General features: G+C 42.4%; 1 protein-coding gene across 7 annotated transcripts in view; it reads left to right on the plus strand.

The window, feature by feature from the left end:
• Nucleotides 1–10,181: 10,181 nt before the first annotated feature.
• FLRT2 (fibronectin leucine rich transmembrane protein 2) overlaps nt 10,182–22,358 on the plus strand; it is a 100,099-nt gene continuing 87,922 nt past the window's right edge. For 2 of the 7 annotated variants that reach the window (XM_078335564.1, XM_002754174.7), the window contains exon 1: nt 10,877–11,267. The gene's annotated coding sequence lies outside the window, so the exon portion shown is untranslated. Of the gene's footprint in view, nt 10,295–10,876; nt 11,290–13,889; nt 14,692–22,358 lie in introns of those variants that run through there. The other 5 variants (XM_035261216.3, XM_035261215.3, XM_054240244.2 and 2 more) reach the window with 4 other exon arrangements.

Genomic DNA, 22,358 nt, shown 5'->3' on the forward strand with positions numbered 1-22,358 from the left:
TTTCCTAAAGGGGTTACCTTGGCTTTTATCCTCAAGTAAACTTAGGGGTTAAAGAGGAGCCGTTCTCATTTTTTAATAAGAATGGCACCTTTGCTTTGGGAAATGTTTTTCCCTTAAATGTTTTTGCATTTATCATTTTGTCCTATACCTACAAAATGGTGTAAAGCATGTTTGCCAGAAATTATTATCACCTGTGACAGATGAGACATCTGGGGCATAAGGAGATTAAGTGACTTTCCTAAACACCCAGCTAGTTAGTTTGAAACGTATTTGACACTAAAACTCAGCCTGATTCTATTCCAAATAGACTGCAACATGCTATTATACTTAAACACACCCTATTAGACATTAGCAAAAGAACGTAGGCAATTAGCAAATTTTCTCAGTGTCTTTGATTCTACTTTCTATTCTTTTCCTAAAGTCTGAGTAATGTAAAGAATTTTTTTAATAAGGTAATTTGTATCCACAATAAAATATTTTCCATTGTGTCAACTCAAGAAGTTGATCTCAAAAGCTTCACAATTGTGTTTTTTTGTAACCATTCAAACTCACACCCCATTAAATGTGCTCACCCTCATCTCATCTCTCTTCCATTCGGGATACTGTTGTAAATGGGTGATGGATGGCTCACAGATTCAGTAGATCCAGTCACAATTCTAATCTCCTTAATTCTATCAACAGTTTCCTGAGACCTGACAAACAAGATCTTCCTGCCTGTAAAAAGGCAAAAAAGAGCATACAGACTCAATTTTACCAAACTTCTTTTGGAAAAAAAATAAACCTGGAATACCAACCAGGGTCTGTTTTCAACTGAGAGCAACTGTGTCCATTGTCCTGAAGGTTCTCGTGTCAGAGTCACACATGGGTGCTTTGGATCCCTTTATATTGTTGAAAGGGTTGTGGATTATTCTTCCTGGACATTTCCATCAGTCGCACCCAGAAAAGTATGATAACTGTCTGTCTACCCAGATGTAATAGACATGATATGACCTTATGCAGTTTTCTTCCTTTTTTCTTTTATACTTAAGTACTTTTTTGGGGGGTAATCTTTCCAGTAAAATGACATGTTTGTCTGTTCCAGATATTGCAGTGGAAACTGTGGAGAAGCACTTTTGGTGGTTGTGCTTATTTATTTTCTGGTTGCTCACAGCTCTGGAGCTGTCATCATTTGAGAAAAGAAAGAGCCTTTATCTGAGTTCCTTGATGGACAGGATGTTGTCTTTATTCGTTTTCCCCCCTTCGGCAACTGATACTGTGTCTGACTTTCTTCTTAACCCATCTGTCTTATGCTTTCTTGTTTTGCCAGAAAAAAGAAAAATTTGACATCCTCACAAAATGGTGTTTATATTGCCCTCACTGGACAGAGTAAAAAACACATGATTGATGAATATCTGAAGGAATTAAACCATTCTGTGAATATGTTAAAATACTTCTTAACTTCATTATGAAAGATTTTTATTAAGAAACAATCATGTTAACTTGGGCCATAGTGAACAAACATACCACGGGTTGTAAAAATAGAAGAATCTTTTGGCAGAGGAGCCTGGTGAGCAGAGAATTTAATACAAATACAGAAAATTTGTTTGCTCTAGGTGATTCATAAACTTTTTTAAAATGTTAACTTTCTTGTAATCCCAGCACTTTGGGAGGCCGAGGTGGGTGGATCACGAGGTCAAGAGATCGAGACCATGCTGGTCAACGTGGTGAAACCCCGTCTCTACTAAAAATACAAAAAATTAGCTGGGCATGGTGGCGCGTGCCTGTAATCCCAGCTACTAGGGAGGCTGAGGCAGGAGAATTGCCTGAACCCAGGAGGCGGAGGTTGCGGTGAGCCGAGATCGCGCCATTGCACTCCAGCCTGGGTAACAAGAGCGAAACTCCGTCTCAAAAAAAAAAAAAAATGTTAACTTTCTTTTTAAAGGAAATAGAATAAAAGGGATATGTCACTTTGTATTTCGCTTATTTTATTTGTGAATTTTATAGATCACAAAAGTATATCAATCAGACTGGAAATTGGATTTGAAATTTTACTGTTTTGAAAAGTTAGGGAACCATAGGAAAACTTGTTTAGACTTAAATACTTGTTTACTATTTCTGATACATTTCATATTCTTTATCCTCTAAGATAAATCAAGTCCTATTTATTGATGATGTATGATGATCTAACAATAATTTTACCAAGATTAAATATTTGTAGGTATTCACACCTTCCATCCCAGTTATTTAGATATATTTTGCATATCATCAAAGTTGGCATTTTTGTGTGTATAGTTCAATACATATTCTTAGTAAATTTTTTTTTTAGACGGAATCTTGCTCTGTCACCCAGGTTGGAGTGTAATGGCACAATCTCGACTCACTGTAACCTCCATCTCCTGGGCTCAAGTAATTCTCCTCCCTCAGCCTCCCAAGTAGCTTGGATTACAGGCATGTGTTACCATGCCTAGCTGATTTTTGTATTTTCAGTAGTGATGGGGTTTAGCCATGTAGGCGAGGCTGGTCTCAAACTCCTGACTTCAGGTGATCCACCCATCTTGGCCTCCCAAAGTGCTGAGATTAGAGGTGCGAGCCACTGTGTCAGGCCTCTTAGTAAATTTACCAAGTTATACATCCCTCATCTTTAATCAATTTTAGAACCTTTTCAACACAACTTTATGATCCCACATGTACAATTACTGTTAACCCCTATTCCCTCTTCTCTACCCCAAATCCCACTCCTCTGACAACCAATAATCTGCTTTCTCTCTCCATAGTTTTGACCTTTCTGTAGATTTCTAGAAATTACATTATACAATATGTGGTCTCTTGCATACATCTTCTTTCATCCAACATAAATGTTTTTAAGGTCCTATGTTATGGCTATATCCAGAATTTGTTCCTTTTTTTGCCAAAGAGTATTCCATTATATGGATATGCCACATTTTGTCTAACTCTCCACCAGTTGAAGGATGTTTAGGTAGTTTCTAATTTTTAACTATTATAAATAATGCTACTAGGAACATTCATGTGAAAGTATTCGTGTGAACATAATTTCATCTCTCTTGAGTAGACACCTAAGAGTGGAATTGCCGGATCATATGGTAAATTTATGTTTTAACTTTTAAAGAAACCATCATGTCAAACTTTTTTCAAAATAGCTGCACTATTTGACATTCCTATCAGGAATGATTGAGGGGTTCGATTTCTCTACTTTCTTGCCAAGTCTTGTTATGTCTTTCTTATTATAGCCTTCCTAATGCATATGAGTGGTGTCTCATTGTGGGTTGGGTTTGCATTTCTTTAATGATGCTGAGGCCCCTTTAGCTATTACTGGCTTACTTCTATGATTTTTAAAGCCCCTTGCTTAAAACAGACCTATGAAGTAGATATTGTCTTTTTAGGGAATCTGGCTTTTAGTTCAGAGATAGTTTGAAAGTTTTGAAAGTACCTTTGGTTGACAGGAACAAATTTTCTTGCTGATGAGAGAATAAGATGCACAATAGGGCACTGGTCTCAACTCTGGACACGTTTCTGGAGACCTAGCATTCACTACTAACTGCCTCACTCTGACCTTGGATAAGGAGCTGTCACTTAACTCGTAATAGCAAGTCTTGGTGGGTGGGAGGTAGAAGGCTCTCATGTAAAAGGATTCATTTAGGAATACTCTGAGGGATAAAGGCTCCACAAACAGGCATTTTAATGTCATTGCTTGACTTTCTATCAACCCTGATCTATAATCCATGTTTTTGTATCTACTGAACTTTAATCTAACACTATATTATTTATAAGGCATTAAAGGAAAAGGAAGAAGGAATCCCAGTATATAAACATGCAAATGCAGCAGAATTACTGGAAGGAAAAAATAAATAAATAATTCGAAAACCTAACAATGCTGACTTTTCTGTGATTTGATATTGTGCTTGGGATTGACTAGACAGACGTCTCTTCAAAACACCAGGGGAAAGAAGTAGAACTTTCAAAATCTAGCTCTTTGTCATAGAAAAGAGCCCCTCGGCCTTTGTCAGCCTACAAAGCAGGCAGTTGGTCTAGACTAGCTCTTCGGAGTTTAAGAAGAGTTTAACCACTTTCCCTAGAATATTAATAAAATGCAAAAATCTAATGCTGATCAACTCACTTCTATTCACGGTAAGTGGCTGTCCAGCCTATTTATAAAATATTGTACTAATGGAAACTTTCAAAGGTAAGACAGAGACAGAGAAACAGACACTATTTGTGAGGAACTGTTTAATTTTATTGTCAAGTTTTAGTGTTTATTTTTCCAAGATGTTTTATGTAGAGAAAAAGAAAACATGAAATCTGAGTGTTCCAACCACGTAAGTAAATGAAATGACTAAATCCAGAAAACTCAAGCATTAAAATAATTCAAGAATAAAATTAAAAAGCAAAATAAAAGAACCACTTGAAAAACTTTACAGTTACCTCTATTAGCTAAGAAAAAGAAGGGTGAAAGAAAATTGGCTAAGCAATTTATATGAATTTTTAAGTAACATATATAGTGCAAAGAAAAGCTCAGAATTCTCTGGTTTGAGGAAGTTTATTTCTCGGGTAGCAAAGGGTGGTACCTGAAGGCACTACAGAGTAACTGTGCAGGGACTAAGCAGCTCTGTATCTTACAAGCTCTCAGAGGTTATAATGGAACAAGGTTGCTTCCAGCAAAGCAGGAAGTAGCAACAAAATGAAAACTCCGTAAAGTGGCTTAAGGTTAGATGGACTAACTCACATTAATGTTCTGTAAAACACATTAATTATATAGCTTATTCTTATTTTGAGTTTTGGAACACCTCCTTTTACTTGATCTGTTCATACCTACCCTAAATGATGCTCTTCATTACACTTTTCTTATTTGATGGAAGGGATGCTGAGGCTCAGAGAAGTTACGTGATTTCCCTGATAAGACGTAGACATGAAGTAAGATCTTCCAAGACCATGCCCAGAGCTCTTTGTAACTGCATAAAGTTTGACTGGGGATATTCATTGTTTTTTTGTTTTTGTTTTTTGTAAAAAAAAACAAAAAAAAAGCACTCAAAAATTTTCTTTGTCCTTCCCAAGAAGGCAATTGTATTTTTCTAGCATGTTGATAGCAAGAGAAAGTACATATCAATTTTAATTCAGAATCTCATATGCATGTTTAATCAGGCGTGTTTTCCAAGATTAAAACATCACTGCCCTCTTTATAAGAACTATAGTTGGTACTATAAGGACACATGCACACGAAGGTTCATTACAGCAGAGTTTACAATAGCAAAGACCTAGAAGCAACCCAAATGCCCATTGATGACAGATTGGACAGGGAAAATGTGGCACCTATACACCATGGAATATTATACAGCCACCAAAACCAATGAGTTCATGTCCTTTGTAGGGACATGGATGAACCTGGAAACCATCATTCTCAGTAAACTGATACAAGAACAGAAAATTAAACACCGCATATTCTCACTCATAGGCAGGTGTTGAACAATGAGAACATGTGGACACAGGGAGGGGAGCATCACACACTGGGGTCTTTTTGGGGGAAATAGCAGAGGGACAGTGAGAAGTGGGGAGTTGGGGAGAGATAGCATCAGGAGAAATGCCAGATATAGGTGAAGGGGATGAAGGCAGCAAATCACACTTCCACATGTGTACCTATGCAACAATCTTGCATGTTCTTCACATGTACCCCAAAACCTAAAATGCAAAAAAAAAAAAAAAAGAACTATAGTTGGATGTAGGTAGACTCAATACCCTTTTCTACAACGGTAGCATCTAGGTTTGTATAAGTCCCTAGGTAGATCTTTTATCTCTTGGTATGCCCTCTTTAAAAAGGTGTTACCTTCACTTATTCCTCCCAGTACAGTTGGAGAATGTTTGATGGAGTTTTTGCCAGCTTCCCTGTGGAACAGAGAGCAACTGCTTCACAAATGGCAGGTTTATGCAAGAGGAAATCTCCACGGTTTAACATGCTTTTGTTTCCTGCCAGTATGTACCTTCTGTTTTTGTTCACGCATAATCATCATGTAACCTGTTCAGAAAGGCAAAGAAACCAAGGCTTGAGGAAACGGCTATTCAAGCAATTACTTCCACACTGATGTTCCAATTCTTGGCCCAAAAGACTTTCCATGAGACTGGGGACTCCAGTAGCTGGGGCTGCTGTATGCAGAAAGCTGGATATAAAATAATGCCACAAAGTCCCTGGTAAAATCCGTACCTAGTTAAAAGAGCCTCATCATCATTTGAATGAAGCCTTTTCTCTAGAGAGAACCTGTTTCAGTGGCACAGAAGTACTTTGCACATATCTAAATTGTTATATTTCCCTAAAGAGAGGATAATTATTTTTCTATGGTCGGTTCTACAGCTCGAGGTTTGACAGATAGGGACTGAAACTGAATCTATTCATCAAGGTCCTGCTACAGATGTTTTCTACAGAAAGGTCTGTTGGATAAGTAGATGAGCCATTTACTGTAGAGTGGTGTTTCAAAATCAGAAGGGGATGCATTTCAGTGTCACAGATTCATGTGAATCAAGTCACACTCACAAAAGGATAGCATATATTGCTTTATTTATTTATTTATTCATTTATTTTGAGATGGCGTCTCGCTCTTCTTGCTCAGGCTGAGTGCAATGGCATTATCTTGGCTCACTGCAACCTCCACCTCCTGAGTTCAAGCAATTCTCTTGCCTCAGCCTCCTAAGTATCTGGGACTACAGGCAAGCGCCACCATGCCTGGCTAATTCCTTTTATTATTATTTTTAATAGAAATGGGATTTCGCAATACTGGCCAGGCTGGTCTCACTCACCTCGGCCTCCCAAACTGCTGGGATTACAGGCATGAGCCACCTCGCCCACCCAGACTGAGTATTTTATACTAATGAGAGAAAAGAAAAGCCACTTCTCCATAGTGTGGTAGGCATGGATTTCCTTACACTGGTCCACATCTTGGAGAAAAAGATGCTGTCTACCTAACAGCAGCGCTCATTTGTTCATTGAACAACCATGCATTGAGCATCAACCAGGTGAAAGTACTATACTGAACACTAAGAGAACAGTGAAACCAACTTAATTATTTGAGTCAATAAGATCTAATCAAGAGATTAAACATGTAGATTGCTAATATAACTTTAAGGGAGAATAAAATGAGTACCATAATGGTTGAAAAATGTAAGAGAGAAGGTTGGGATGTAATGGATATTATCTTCTCATAGAGATGTTGGAATTTTGAACCATCCAGAAATGTGGCAATCGGACTAGAAAAAAGGGAGCATTAAAAAAAAATCTATAAGAAGATTTGGAGAATGACTGGGTTTGGGAATTGTAAAACACAGATTAATTAAAAATGGCTTCAAAATAGGTAGCTAGAGGAGATTGTTGAGCAACTATTTTCCTAGGAAAATACAGGAGGACGTCCCCAAATTGAATACAGGAAAAATTTTGTGGGAGATTATTCCTGAGTAAATTTGATATTTGAGATGTTTACAAGTCATACTAAATGCTTATTTTGTTCATTTAACAACTCTAAATTCAGGCCGGGCACGTACGGTGGCTTACACCTGCAATTCCAGAGGCAGGCAGATCACCGAGGTCAGGTGTGTGAGACCAGCCTGACCAACATGGAGAAACCCTGTCTCTATTAAAAATACAAAAATTTAGTCAGGCATGGTGGCACATGCCTGTAATCATAGCTACTCTGGACGCTGAGGCAGGAGAATTGCTTGAATCCAGGAGGTGGAGGTTGCAGTGAGCCGAAATCACGCTATTGCACTCCAGCCTGGGTGACAAGAGCAAAACTCCATCTCAAAAAAATAAATTATAAATTCATGAGGGTGCGCCAGATTTAGTGACTCACTTTAAAACAACAGAGTATTGAAAGGACAAATAATTTTACAAAAGAGAAACCTGGTATGAAATATCTTGGAGAATGTTAATGTCATCAGTGACATAATGCTGATATCATGTGCCAGCTGACATGATGTGACCAGTAAGGCATTCCATCTCTGACATATTTTACCAAGAACTGTAACTAGAGTCTAATCATGAGAAAACTTTAGATGATCCCAAAGTGATAGACATTCCACAAAATACCTATCAATTCTCAGAACTGTCAGGGTAATACAAAACAAGAAAAGACTGAAGAACTACGCAGAGCACGGGAGATGGGGTGTTTAAAGGTAATGTGGTATTCCAGACAAGATCCTCAAACAGGAAAAAGACTTAGTAGAAAAACTCATGAAATATGAATGGAGTTTAAGTTTTAGTTAATAGCAAAGTAGCAATCCTGGTTTCCTAGTTTTGATAAGTGTTCTAAGGAAATGTACCATGATAACATTAGGGGAAACTGACAATGTTTACACTCATATAATTGGTTAATATTTTGAAAGCTGATACGGTGTGATGTGATGATAATATCATTAACAATAACAGCAAGTCAAATTTCTAGAGCACTTTCACATATGCTGACTCATGGTGGGACAATGTTAGCAAGCTGGCAGAGCAGGGATTTTTTTATGTCCATTTTATAAATGAAGAGGCTGCTCAGAGTTGATCAAAACCGAACTTAAATTATGATCTTATTATACTGTGTTGTTTTTATTTTCACAAAGTATTAGTAAAGACAGACCAATGTACATATGTGTGCATCGATGGTGAATGATGTAAGAAGCATGAGGGTGGGGGAATAAAGAATTTGAGATGACAATCAAATTTCAAGTGAAAGGAAAACTATTGAGGACTGAAGTCTTAAGAATAGTGAGCTGAGGTTCTTTCTGTTTTTGAAGCTCTCAGATTTGCTTTTTTCTTTCACCTACTTCTCTTATGTTATCAGAGAATTTCCTAATAAAAATAAAGTAACCTAATTATTACAGCTTTGTGAGTCTGCAAAATTATTGCTCTTTGGAATCCCTGAACCACATTTCCTATTCTTTAGCTTCCTCTGGCTCTGTCATCACAGGAATCTAAAGCTGACTCATAGGTCATGAGCATAAGAAATTTGTTACAATGATTCTGCTTGTACTTCCCTGTGATATATTTTTCTTACTTAATTTCCTTGTCCTGATTACAAGAGCTGTACCAATAGCTTTGAATAGGTGGCACACACTCAATGCGCTTTGCTCATAGTTTAGAAACAGCAATACATTAAAAATATAAATTTTCTGTACATCTGCAACAAGCCCTCCCCCATTTTGGATCTCATTCATTTTTCTAGCAGCATAAATCAGAAAGCAAAACCTTTGTTGCTTGAAAGGTCCTGCTTTGCCTTTTCTAAATGATGTTCTTAAAGATGAAATAATTATGCTGCTTTCTTGGATCCAGCTTTCAAAGGAAGAATCTCCTGCGGACACTTGTGTACACTTACATACGAAAATGGATGTTTAAACGCAGGTAGATGAGTATTTGTCCTAAAATGTGATCTTCCTTGTTGATGCTGGAGCTTGAGGAGCTATCCCTATGCTCTGCTGCCACCTTGGCAACACAGAAGGATTTACAACGGAGTTCTGCACAGGGAGAGCTGGAAGCAGCATTCCCACAGCCTCTTGTAGGGCTGGCAGCGCTCAGAGAGGCATTTGAAACCGATATTACTGATACCCATAGACTTGGGTATATTGCTGAGAGAAATTATAGTATGTTTCTGGTGGGAAGACACACTTTCTCCTCTGTTTTTAAATAACTCAGTTTCAGCAAGATCTATGTGTCTACCCTCCTAAATGCTCTATAAAGGCTCCGTATTTCTTTCTTTCTTTCCTTAGTCCGGAATGGAGACAGAAGAAGGATTCAGTTGAAGATGTCCGTGTGTGAATCTGAGTTTGCGCTCTGAGCGACGTCCTGGCTCATTTGGGTGTGACGGTGACAGCATAGGCACTCTACTGACAGTTTCTTCTTGTCTAAGCTTCCCTTCCGCGTCCACGATATGACTCGCTTCCACTCCAGTTAACTTCTTGGAAGTCCAGAGCACTTAGTCAAAGCTGTTTACAAAATTCAAAGCATCTGGGCTGCCAAGGCAGAGTCTTCTGTATTCTCTATACAACCGCTTCCAAAAAAGAGCTGGGAAATCTGGCGGATCAAAATGTAGGAGCTTAAAGCTGACCCAATGCTGTGATGTTGGGACTGAGATGCACTTTTGCATCGTCATTCTTGTGTGTGTTTCCCGTTTATTCCATTCGAAGGCTCAGGCTCGCACTGTCTCTCTCTCGCGCGCTCTTCCCTCAGTCTCCATTTCCCATTCACACATCAAACTCCGTCCTGCGCACCCCCATCTTCCGGTGTCTTCGTCTGAGTTCTGTGAGTGTGTGTCATTAGGCTTACGCGGACACTGGATGGGTGAGTGGGAGGCGGCTTTCCTTGCGGTTTCATTTACACTTGGCATGGGTGGGTGGGCGCCCTCCACAACTCGTCTCTCACAAGGAACACAGTTAAGATAAAATCTATAGCTAGAACCAGCGAAGAGTTCTGAATCTTCAAAGTGCAGCTAGTACAGGAAATAATACAAGGTCGGGTGTGTGTAGGGGGGAGGGGGCGGAGAGCAGAGAAGTAAAGGAATAAAACCAACTTCCCTGGCAACTTCAATAAATCCGGTAACTGGAGGCAAAAAATAGACTCCAAGGGCTGGGTCTGATCCGGATGAAACGCTAGGGCTCCTTCCCATCGTTGAGTCTGGGCGCTGGAAGCCAGCCACGGGCGTCTTGCCACGCGAGTGCCCCTAGACAGCAACACACCCACTGGAAACGCACGTGAACAAAGCTCTCGCCCTCGGGAGCAGCCGCCTGAGGTTTCCTGGTTGATCCCAGCTTCTCTAGGGAGCGTCAGGCGCACATAGGGTTAAGTTAGCTCCCTCCCTCGTCGGAGGGAGAGGAGGGGGAAGGGAAAAGCAGCACACTGTCTCAGCCTGGGTACCTAGTAGTTAGTTGTACGTTCGAAACCTGTCGCCGTCACTTGCGCATTTGGCATTATCCATTGTCACGGCGGAGGAACCGGCACTCGAGATAACATTAGTGCCCGCAAATCTCCGCGCCAAGGCGCTGCGCTACTCCCTTCCGAGGTGCGCCTCTGCTCCTCCGTCCCGGGTGCCCAGCAGCGGCGACGCGGCACCTCCGCTGCCGCCGCCGTGTCCACCGAGCCTCGGGACCAGGGTGGCAGTTCTCAACGATGGGCAGGAGGGACCTCGGCGGCGACCCCTAAAACAATACCATGCCCCGGGAGCCCAGCTGCTGCCGCGCCAGCGTCTTCCCTTTCCACCTCCCTGACCCTGTCGGATTTGGATGAGTCCACTGCGAGAAGAAGACGCAGCCGTCAGGTAAAAGGGGCTGCGGTGCCAGGTGAAGTTTCCAGTAACCCGCCGAGCTGCTGCTAAGCTGGCACCACGCTGTCTCTTTGGGGAATTTTTTTTTTTTTAAACAGCGGGGGGGGGGGGTGGTCATCTTAAGTGGGGTGTTCTAGACTTTGTCTTTCACCTGGAGAGAAAACAGGCAGCTTAGCTCTCTCTCGACTTTAGAGGAGGTCGAATTCACCTCCTCTAAGGAGCTTCACAACTGAGTTCTGTGTCAAAATGCAAATTTGCTTGCCTTGTAGATTCATGGATGCTAAATTGAGGTTCCCAGAGCCCCTAACCTTGCCAGAGTCCAGCCTCTTACTTCCCCTATTGAATCGCTTAACTTTCATGAGTAACAAGCCTCTCCCCTCCACAAGCTGTTGTTAATGTCACCAGCGTTATCAAGCGGTTGTATCTAAAGACACCAGCCTGCTACCGGCTCGTAATCTGGGATCGATTAGTACTTAAACAGATGCGGTGGATACGAATTCCTTTTCCTTCGAGTTAGGAGGGAGGGGGATGGTTTTTCCAAACCAAATCCCTTCCAGCCCTGCTTTTCCTCTTCGGGCTGGCGGGCACTGAGCTGGGGCCATCGCGCCTTTCTAGAGCTTCTGCGGAGGTGGTGACGACTCGGGGAGCACAGGAGGAGGAATCGGGATTGAGTTCCTTGAGCCGCGTGCGTGGGACGCAGGGAGAGGGCGAATAACGCCCCCAGGCCCTAAACGCAGGGGCAAGGAGCCAGCAAGGGTGGCTGGAGCCAGCTGCCACCGAGTCTGCACCAGCTTCGGGGCTTAGGGCCTCCTGAAAAGATCCCTCCGCCGCGCTGACCGCTACGGGGCTCGCCCCCGCACTTTGAGCGCCGGCGTGGTCTTTCTCATTTGTAATCAAGCTCAAGATCAAGGTTGCAAGTTGAGGTCGGGGAAAGGAATCCCCAGGGAAAGGAAGCAATAGAGGAACAGGGTGACTGGTACGGGCTGGATCCACACTTGACACCAGGGAAACTCCTACAGCGTGTGGGGCTCCGGTCAGCGGCAGTTACTGGTGGAGCTGAGGCCACCGCTACTGTCGTCGTTGGCGCTTAGCTCCTGGAACCTCCCAGCAAGATGGCACTCACTGTCTGTTCCCTCCCGATTAGCGCCCCCAGCCGCGCCCCCTCCTCCCCGGGTTGTGTCACACAGTGTGGGGAGAAGACGGGCTAAGTAAATGTAAGTCTACGCGCTTTCCTAGCCACCTTTGCTAATGCAACAGGAATAGCGACCCGCGAGCACCAACCGGGTAGTGTGCGCGCGTGTGTGCGCGCGTGTGCCAGCGTGCGTCTCCGCGCGGGCGTGCGTCTGGGTGGATCCTTGCGTGGCTTCAGAGGCAAATCGGGCGTTTCTCCAAATCTTCTTAACATGATTTAGGCTCTCAGATACGTGAAGGCGGTAGACACAACAGGGATGCGAAGGAAATAAAAAACAATTGGGGAAGTAGTGCCAAGTTACTCAGGCTTTGAACAGAGGACGAGGAGTGCGGTCGCGCCTGGGGCGCGTCCGGAAATCATCTTCTGCCAGTGGCGGCCAACGCCCCAGTTCAACTCTTCTTCGGGGAGAGCTGAGAGGATCCCTGGGGGGATTGGTCCCGGGCCAGTTTAAAACTCTCGGGTTGCATCTCGCGTGGCCCCACAGACGGAGCGTCTCGGCGTAGTTCTTGGCGCGGGCTGGTTCTCCCTCTTCTGTTCACATTGAGCCTCACCGGACTTGTTACAACATGACAGCAACTTACTGGAGGCAGGAGGAGCGGCATGAAATGAGACGAGAAAACCAAAAGCATCTCTTCTTCCCGAAAAAGAGACGTGCACCTGTTTTTGTTTGTTTGTTTGTTTTTTACATTACACTTTAATCTTTGGATAGAGATTGCGAAGTGGAACGCTGCCTGTACACAAATCAGGCTGCTTAGCTGTCAAGACTGATTCCTAATTTTTAGGCTGAATCTCTGGTTGTCCGCTGCAGTCCATGGGGAAATTTAACAGCGCTCTTGCCAGAAGCAGCCCGGGTGAAGGAGGAAAGTGGGGGTATTTAAAATAATCCTATTAAATTCTGGATTATTCCCCCAGTTAAAGTCGTTTAAGAAGGTCCAGGATGAGGGAACTAGTGATGGGGTGAGGAGTGGGGAGCATATCACCAAGGTTGCCTGCATTTGTAATAACGCCATTTTGGTTGAGAGGTTTGCTAGATTTTACCCTCTAATCTCACGTTTCCATCATTTCTCAGTGTCTAAGTCATAGATTCTACCGCTTGGCAGTACAACATTGAGCAGGCATGGGGAAAAGCGCCTTTCAGGGTTCAGATGGTGGCATTATCCCTAAGGGCTGGTGGTAGGGACGGCCTGTGCAGGGTGGAGAGAGAGAGAAGGTCAGGGTGGCATCTGCCCTGTTAGCCCGGCGCTCTGCAACTCTTTTCAGAGAGGACAGGGTTAAAAGCCAAGTCTGACTTCGCCTCTTGGAAATCGCTGGGTAGCAGCCGCGCCTCCCAAGCATTCTTTAAACCAGAAAAGTGGGAGGGACTCCGGGAGAGAGGGAGGGAATGAGGGAGGGAGAGAAAGAGGGCTCTAGGAGCCGAGCGCGCCAGAGCGCGAGGGACGGAGGGAGAGGAGGAGCGCGGGAGCTGTGGAGGCGATCCCGCGAATTCATTACTGTAAACATCTCCGGGGGTGTCAGGAGGGGTGGGGGTGGGGGCCGCGGCGCCTACATTAGCCCGGCCGCGTCAGATTGAGGCAGCAGTGTGGTCGGAGCAGCCTCGAGACCCACGCCGGGCGGGCGCCGCACTTGGAGCGAGCCCCGCGCCCGCCCCCGCGCCGCGCCGCGCCGCACGCCCGGCTCCGCGCTCTCCTCACTCACGCGTCGGAGGAGCGCCCGCCTCCCTCTCACGCCGAGTCCCGGGATCCTCCAAATCCGAGGAGCTCCGGCGCCGCGGGGCCGCTTTCCGTCGCCTTCCCCACTCGCCGTACTTCTTTTGGGGTTCTCGGTCTCGGCGCAGCGGAGAGGGGGAGGCGGAGGAGGAGAGAAGGCGGGGGCCGCGGCGGCTGGAGCCGAGAGAAAGTGGCATGCCCGAACCCTGGAGGCGGAGGTGGCGGAGGACGGGGGAAGACGATGCCGCAGCTCCGTAGGGGACGTAGACGAGAGCGAGCGAGGAGAGCCGGGCGCCCCGGCGCCTGCCCGCTGCGGGGAGGCGCGCGCCGCTCTGAGACTCCGGCCTCCGCAACCCCGCGCCTCGACGCTGCGGGCGACAGGGCTCGGCTCCAGCAGCCGCCGCCGTCGCCGCCGCCGCCGCCACCCGGAGGACCCAGCAAAAGTTTGGATCTGGGGGAGGGCGCGGCGCTGAGCGGGATTACCACCCGGGCTGGAAGGAGACCTCGAGAACCTTCGCAGGTAAAGCGCGCCCCCACCCTCTCCTTCAAAGCCCGGCGGCTGGGCTCCCTCTTCCTCCCAGAACCTTTCCTGCCCTCGCGCGTTTGGCGGAAAGTAAGAGGGAGGCGAAGTTCAAGGTCCCGGGGATGGGCACGGAGCGCTGGCAGATCTCTAGTCACGTTAGAGAGGCAGCTGTACGGACAGGCAGATCCCCCCCCCCGCCCCCCGGAGTGGATGAGAACCCTCGGTCCCAGCTGATGCCACATCTTGTAGCTCTTTGGAAATTTGGAATGTGAATTCAGGGGCTTTTAGTATTCTTCAGTCCAGAGAAATGGTTCATGGCGTTCGCTTACCTCACCGCCCCCGCGTTCACACTCTCACCCCTTTAGAATTTTTAAAAAATGATTTGAGCCCATTCCCTACTCGCCTGCTTCGTTTAGCTGGACAGCAAATTTCAGGGGTGAAAAAAGCTGCAAGCAAAGGGGAAAAAATGTCCTTTCCCCTTTTGACATCCCTGGAGTCCTCCTTCTCTCCCTTCAGCTTCTGGGGTCTTAAAATAGGAACTTTAGAAGTTACATTTTCATTGAGGGGTGAAGTGAAACGTGTTAGCTGTTGGTGATATGAATTTGCCACGATTGTCCGGGTGTGTGTTTGTGTTTGTGCGTGTGTTTGGGGGAGGGGGTTGGTGGTGTTGCAGAGAGGTGGAATTTTTCTTGGTGGCCTGACGCGCAATCGTCCCAGGGTAGTGAGTGGCCGCGTGTGTGCATTGAGGCGGGGGCCGCGGAGAGAAGACCGTCACGTTTCCCGAACAGCAGCATTACTTAAGCTAAGAAAATAGCTGCAGCTCACTCCAAAAGCAAAAAGATTCCAGCCCCAACTCCCGGACGCCCCCTTTCCCCCAACTGAGTTTTTAGTTTCAAAGCTGCTCTCAGCCTTTGCTGCTGCTATCTTTATTATGATCATTATTTATTCACCTGGAAACTCATCCTGTCTTCCCTTGTGAATGGGAATCAGTCTTAAAGAACTGTTGATTAATTTTAGTAAGGGAATCTCTTGTAAAGCTTACAGTTAGCCAACCAAGTGCAAGGCACAAATCCGTGTAGCTCTCGCAAGAGTGCAAGGTGCTGATTAGATTTCTTTACATGCTGTATTTGCTATGCAAAGCCTCTTCCAAATGGGAGCTATTGCTCCCCACTTAGCTGGGAGGCTCCTTAATCACACTGGGTTTCAGGGCGCTTTGGAGCATGTCCACTTGCTCACAGGCTTATTGCTAAATTTATTATGTCTCACTTCTCACAGCCAAAAGCTAATACGAAGGCTGGCTTCTATATCAGACCGATATCATCTGTAGACTACTGATATGACCTTACTAAATATCCAATGAGAAGGCCCCCTCAAACATTTTTGAGGTAAATAGAATGCAGATTGGCGTTTGTCCAGGGATCTATTAGGCTGTTGCAGTGTGAATGTAAAATTTTAGGTCAGTATTTGATGTGTTAGGACTAGATTCTTATTTATTTTCATTACTGAACAACATGGGCCAGCTACCTATGATGGGAAGGCCACCAGCCACCATATTAGCAGATAATCAATCTGTGGGTAATACGCATACCATGAAAAGTTGCTGCTTTCTCCACAGCGATATTGCTTCTGGGTTATTGCCCCCTCCTTGAAAGCCCGAAACAGTATAGGGTTAAACCATTTAAGGATGTTTGATAATCACCGAACACAGTGCAACACCATACTGTCATGTTGAGTTGCAAATACCTTTGACTGGAGGAGGTTGGAAGATGAAATTTCAAACATATATTCCATGTCTCTGCCGGTAGATACAAGAAATTGTAAAAAAGACTTGGGCTAGCTGTACTGTAGCAGAACCTATTACAAACCTAACATGGAAGGAATGCTGTTTTCTTGTTGTTGTTTTTTTAAAGCCTAACTAAGTCTTAACACTTCAGTAGTTTCACTGCAGTTTTAGAAATTCCAGGGGATGCTTTTAGCAGAAGAAAGTAGATTCCCAAATGACACCATGCTGGGCTACCCTGGAGTCCCCAAAGCAGTCCTGGCTTTTCCTGTATGCTGGGTTTCAGATGATGTGATCATATCTGAGTTTGACTTTAACCGGCTGGATCTAATTTGAACCTTCTCTGATGCCCGTTACATTTATATTCTGGCCTGCTGAAGAGTTTGATTTAGGATTTAGACGTATCTCCCTAGAGCAACTTTATATTTTCCCATTTTGAAGCTGTGGTTTCAAGAAAGGCTCAAGTATGTACAATCCAGGAGCTTTATTCTGTAGAGACCCAGTGTGAACATCTGATCTAGTTTGACTCAAGCTTTGTACTTTACAAGGAACAATTCCTGCTTCTGCGATCTGAAGCCTATGAAGTTAAAAAACAGCAAAGGTGCCGGGCGGCTTTTGGTTTTGCTCTCTGTTTGGAAGATTCAAAAAAGGTCAAGGTGATGTAATATTTGTATTCAGGTCAGACTTTTCTGGATAATCATCTTTTGATAAATTTAATTTCAATTCAAGCTCCTTTTTCACAAGATTACTTTAATAACTTTGTGGTTTCTGCCACCGTGATTCAAATTCAGCCCATTAGTGACCTCTATCTGTGAGAAGTGAATACTCGTTTTTTTTCCTTCTCATCGGAGTCTGCAGATGATGTAGGGCGTGCTGGGGGTGAATCCCAACAGCTCTGTAGTTCTTTCTGGATATTTCAGTTTACCTGATTTGATTTTTCTAATATGGAGTTCAATATGGATAATGATATTTAATTACAGTAATAAAAATGTTATGGGCTAATAGAGAGGCAACTAAATGGTTATTCCATATAGCATTGACAATGTGCTCAACATCAATAAAACACCAGAGCTATCCACTGCCAATGAAGGAATTGTACAGTCAGGCTGACTATTGTTTTGGGATTCACAAGGCTGCTGAATGTAAGTGAAATTTTATTGCTCCTAAGTGCTTACATAACAAGGGAAACTTGAGACCAGCTCAGAATATGTATGTGGTAACTAGACTTCATGGTAGCTGTGTGTATATGTCTTTAAATTCAGCTGTGCTTGTACTCTGAACTTATGGAACAGATCAAAGGGTGTGAGAAGAGTATTTATAAACAGATGGTCCTTTTAAGGAGACTTTAAAAATTGGATTCCTAATCCAGGTTTGTCTTGTGAGGGTTTTCAAATAGAAATTTCAATTTTAGTCGATTATTTTAAATGCTAATTGAAGACAAAGTTTACTGAATTTCTTGGGTGGATACCATTATCTGACATTTTCCAGATGGTTTTTGATCTAGTGGTGTTTGGGGATATGGAATTTTTAGGAGGTTTTCTTTCTTTTCCCGTGGGCAATTTTTACACAAAAGATTTTTTTAAGACTAGCTATTATTATTATTTAAGTTAAACAATCACTATCATACTTCAGCCAACTTTCTTACCTTTTCTACTCCCCAGATTGCTTTTGTGCAATTATATCTTTCCTTTAAAATACATGTCCCGAGTGAAGTATCAGTATGCTTTTACATTTTTCAGTAATAAAGGACCTCCAATTAAGTATCTGTTTGTAATAAAACATACATACACACACACACCCCTCAATAACCATTTTCAGACAGAGATTCTTTTCAAGGTTTTAAGTATGTTCCATTTTTAAAGGCTATGAAACAAATATTGTAATAAAAATATCCTGTGTTCTGATGAATACAGAGACTTATTTCAGTCTCACGGAACAGTAAAACACTGTATTAGTAAAATAATCAGTGGTATTTTGAGTACATGGTCAAAATCTGTTAGAACCTTCATGTTTTTTTCTTTTTTTCTTCCTTGGCAAATTTCACATCTACTGGTCTTTTTGGTTTTCTTTGATTCCTTCGACTGTGGCTCTTTGAAGTGATTCAAAATTAAACAGTAGCTACTTTTTCAGGGAAATTCATCATGCTATGTTCAGGATTCCAGAAGAGTTAATGATGCAGAAAAAGTCCTGTAAAATATCTTTCTAAAAGAAGTCCTTCTCTTGCAAGCTTCCCACTTACTGGCCTCCTGTACCATTTGCAGTGAATTGGAACTTCGTTATTTATTTATTTTTCAAATACCACCTCTAACTTAATTTAATGTAGGATGTGTTTCTGCAAAAGTGTGCAGTGCCATGTGTCTTGAATTGCCCAAACAAAGCAGTGTCGTTGTTACATACGGATCTGTTAATAAGGGAAGGTCAGAAAATATATCTTTATATAATTTGGGAAGTCAAAAGGCATGTTCATGATTCTCAAATGCTGGTCAGTTATTCTACTAATACTTAATAAGGACATACTTTTTCTGCAAGTTTACTGGTTAAAGACCTCAGCCATTTTTGAAGCATTCGCAAAATAAATCTCTGGAGCTAATACTAATCATTAGTTGCTCATTAGAACCGAGCAGTTCCCCCCCTCCCTTTGTTCCCAGGTTGGTTTTAAGGGAATGTGCAAGAACCTTGGAAAACGGTCTTCTGTTCCCTTCAGTTCACAAGTCATATTGTTACATTTCAGTTCTCTTTATTAGAGCTTTCAAGACACAGATAAAAGAATCTTCCATCTGAATCCTTTAAGAACCTGAGGGCTTTTGGATTTAAACCCGCTGAAAAAATAGCAGGTCCCAAAGTTTATAGATGATATTAGGCCTCAGAACAATTGAAACCACCTTCAGCAGGAAGCAAAAGAACAGCAGCTCCTAAAATTGGTTCACAAATATACTGTCCATTGAAGTGAACAGAGGTCATATGGCTGAATGGAAAACATTAGACACATATCAGTCCTGAAATAAGTTCACATGCTGGTGTCACTCTTAGCCCCAGCTGCCTCTACATGTCGCTTCAATCAGAATCCAGCATCTAATACTTTCCACTCCCATTTTGCCCCCAAAATTGTACTCAAGTACTTAGGAAATAATGCAATAAATTGTAATATTCCTTATATCTATTAGACAAAGTGGACGTCAGAGGTTAGCGGAATAGTTTGGGTGCATATGGGCCATAGAGGTTCCAGGGAGCTCTTTTTAAGATTGATTTTGAAAACACATTCATACCCACCCTCATCACTCCTGGCCCTTACATTTTCAAGTTCTCACGTCCAGAATTTCATTTATTTCTCACAACTGCCTCTGAATTGATACAGAAAAATCCTGCCTGCCTCACTTCTGATTGGATAACTGGAGCCACAAAGAAGTTAAGGGCTACTAAGGCTGTGCATTTTACATTTGATTATATAGATGTAGAATTCTGCAGATACAGTTGAGAAGTTCCATTCTTTATGCAACCACCCAAAATGATGAGATTTGTTTGTTTTGTTTGTTCATATTAGAACAGTTTAAAAAAAATCACAAGCCTGCAAGTATTTAGATTTAAAATAATAGCATTTCACTCTTCAGCGTTAGACTGGACTTCAAGTTTGCCTGTTCTGAATGAGGTTAATCCTATGATGTAGGTATTTGGCACTTTAACTGTGGTGGGGAGTGAGAAATAAATGAGATTGCTTTGGGGGAAAAAAAGAAAACCTGCATTCTCATGTCAACATACTTCTTTCTACATTCAACCTTGAATGAATTACTTAACCTCCTGGAGACTTAATTTCCTCTCCAAAGAGTTCAACAGAGTTGTTGAGAGGTCACATAAGATTAATGTGCGTGAAAATACCTTGATAACAATACAGTGTTATATTCCCATAAAGAGGCATTATTCAAATTGATAACATTTATCACTGCATGCCTGTCTTGTGCTGTGATAGACTAGGTTTTGTATAAATAAGATGATAACCAAGACAGAGTCCTGCCTTTCAGAGCTTTTGCTTTTATGGGTTCAAGGGATATCATCTAACCAGTACAGTGTCTGGCGGCTCCTGCATCATTTCTTCCATTCAGTTAATGATAGATTATCTCCTTGTCTGGGTTTGCGCTATTTTGATGAAAGTATCCATTTTAAGGATAAAGGACAATTAGGGCGAGTTGAGTTCGAGCGTCAAACTTTGACAGCTTGGCTTGATTTGGAAATAGAATTTTGAGGATTTTTTTGGGGAAAAAATATCATCAGTCTTTCCTGAAATGAGGTTGTTTCTCTTTTTGGCTGGATTCACACTTTAGCCATCCACATTACCTGTTGCAAACACACACCAATAGAAACATAATGATTTTTTAAAAAATTCTCTTTTGCAAAATAAGGCAGGCTAGTGCAAAGAGTCTTTTTAGTAGTTTGGCAAACCTTCTCAACCCATTCCCAGTGAATAGAAAGACGATTTATTATGAAACCAACATATATTCCAAAGCTTGGCTTTATTTTGTGGTTGTTAGTGTCATTAAACCCTGTGGAGCAGTTCCTGCAGTGTATTTCTGCATGTTTTGTTCATTTCTGTATTTACTATTGTCAAATCTGAGACACTTACTTTTAAATGTTCCAAGAGTGAGCATGTTTATTTCATTTTGCTGAGTCGTTTACATTTAGGCCTTGGTAAAGGTTAATTCTTAATTGTTTTTGTGTTGCATAGTTGAAGACTTCAGAAAACACATGCCTTTGTGAAATCTATATTTATAAAATATGTGGTTGGATCCTGATTCTTGGCCAAAATGAATATTTCTTTCAGTGATTTGAGGCATGAAGTCCATATCCAAAAACATTCTTTTCAATCTCTGATTTGCTATTGTCAGAGTTCTGACACTTGCTTTTTAAATTTTTTTTTTTAAAGTTGATTAGAATTTAGCAGTGTATTATAAAGTATGTGGCCACAGAACTGTATTTTAACATGGAAAATTACTTTCATAGTTTGGCAAAATTAATCTAAATACTTTTTTGTATTGGCAGTGCTGAATGATATAATATTTTAAAGAAGAAAATATTTACTAGTACTTTGAAGAGGTCTACTAATAAAATGAGAAGCATCTGTAGGTATATATATGGGGAATTAGTATGTGTTTATGTCTCTGAAATGCGCCAACAAATATAAGTCTTATGTACTATGGGGAGGAAGTACTGTTACACCCTGAAGCTAGGTGGTACCAGTTTAGCCTGTAGGTCCTTAATGTGATAGAAATAATGACATAACCCAATTAGTTCTTAATTGGTGACTTTCTTTTCCAAATAGGTCTTAGGGAAACTGTAAATGAAGAAAAGCTACAAAATACAATCAGAAAAGATATTTAAGTATGACTGGCCTGATCTTCATGAAGGAGATAGTCTTGTGGAGGCTTCACCAAGTGGTGACGAAAACTTGTTTATTCATTCAGGAGAGGATTTTTGGCATTAACCGTGTGCCAGGCGTAGAGTAAGAAGGCACAGGCCAAAAGTGGGTAAGGCATGATCCCTCCACTTGAGGCCAGCCAGGCTGGTGAGCAGAAAGGTAGACGCAAAACCTAATTGCATTGCAGTTTTATACAAGATTGAAAGAGAGTGCAGTCAACACTACGTGTGCCACAAATGCATAGTGTTAGTGAAAAGTACTCTTCATTTGGAGATGGACAGTCCTGGGCTCTAGTGCTAGTTCAGTAACTTGTTAATTTTGTAAACTTGGCCAAATTTTTAAATGTCTTTTATTGTCTTCTCAAGTAGAAAATGGAGGAAAATACTAGAGCTATTATCATCTTAGAATTGAGATAATTATTTAAAATGTCTACCTGTTCTGGCACATGGTAGAGGCCTAATGAATTTTGACTGCAGG

Source organism: Callithrix jacchus, chromosome 8 (assembly GCF_049354715.1).
Source record: "Callithrix jacchus isolate 240 chromosome 8, calJac240_pri, whole genome shotgun sequence".
In the NCBI taxonomy this organism is placed as follows: Eukaryota; Metazoa; Chordata; class Mammalia; order Primates; family Cebidae; genus Callithrix; species Callithrix jacchus.